Source organism: Alligator sinensis, unplaced genomic scaffold (assembly GCF_000455745.1).
Source record: "Alligator sinensis unplaced genomic scaffold, ASM45574v1 scaffold2513_1, whole genome shotgun sequence".
NCBI lineage: Eukaryota > Metazoa > Chordata > Crocodylia > Alligatoridae > Alligator > Alligator sinensis.
In genome coordinates this window covers 121637-122100 of record NW_005843426.1, presented here as the reverse complement: position 1 = coordinate 122100, position 464 = coordinate 121637, and positions in this window count along the sequence as shown.

Genomic DNA, 464 nt, shown 5'->3' with positions numbered 1-464 from the left:
TGGGGTGCAGCTGGGGGGGGCTCCCCGGCTTGGGCCCCACCTCGTGCCTTCTCGGCTCTGCCACCCCAGGGCTCCCCACCCCACCCCTGCCTAGCTGGGGGTGAATGTGAAGCTTCTTTCCTTCCCTGACGCTCTTTTCCCCTTTGCACGCGAGGCCCCGAGGCGGCCGTGCTGACCCCAGTCTGCAACCAACTGTGCCTTTGCTGAGCTGGCTGCCCCCCCAGCCCAGGCCCCAGCCCCAGGCGGCTCGGGGCGCGAACGCACGGGCGCCTGGTGTCTGGGCCTGGGGCTCTGGCTGGGGGTGCTGCCTCCAGGTTCTCCGGTTTGGCTGCACCAGGGACCAGGCCCGGCTGGTCCAGGAGTGACCGCAGGGCTGGGGGCAGCGTTGGACATTCTTGCCCCCATGCCCGCTGGCCAAGCAGCTGCTGGAGCCAAAGTGCAGGAGGGGTTTTGTGCCCCCCCCC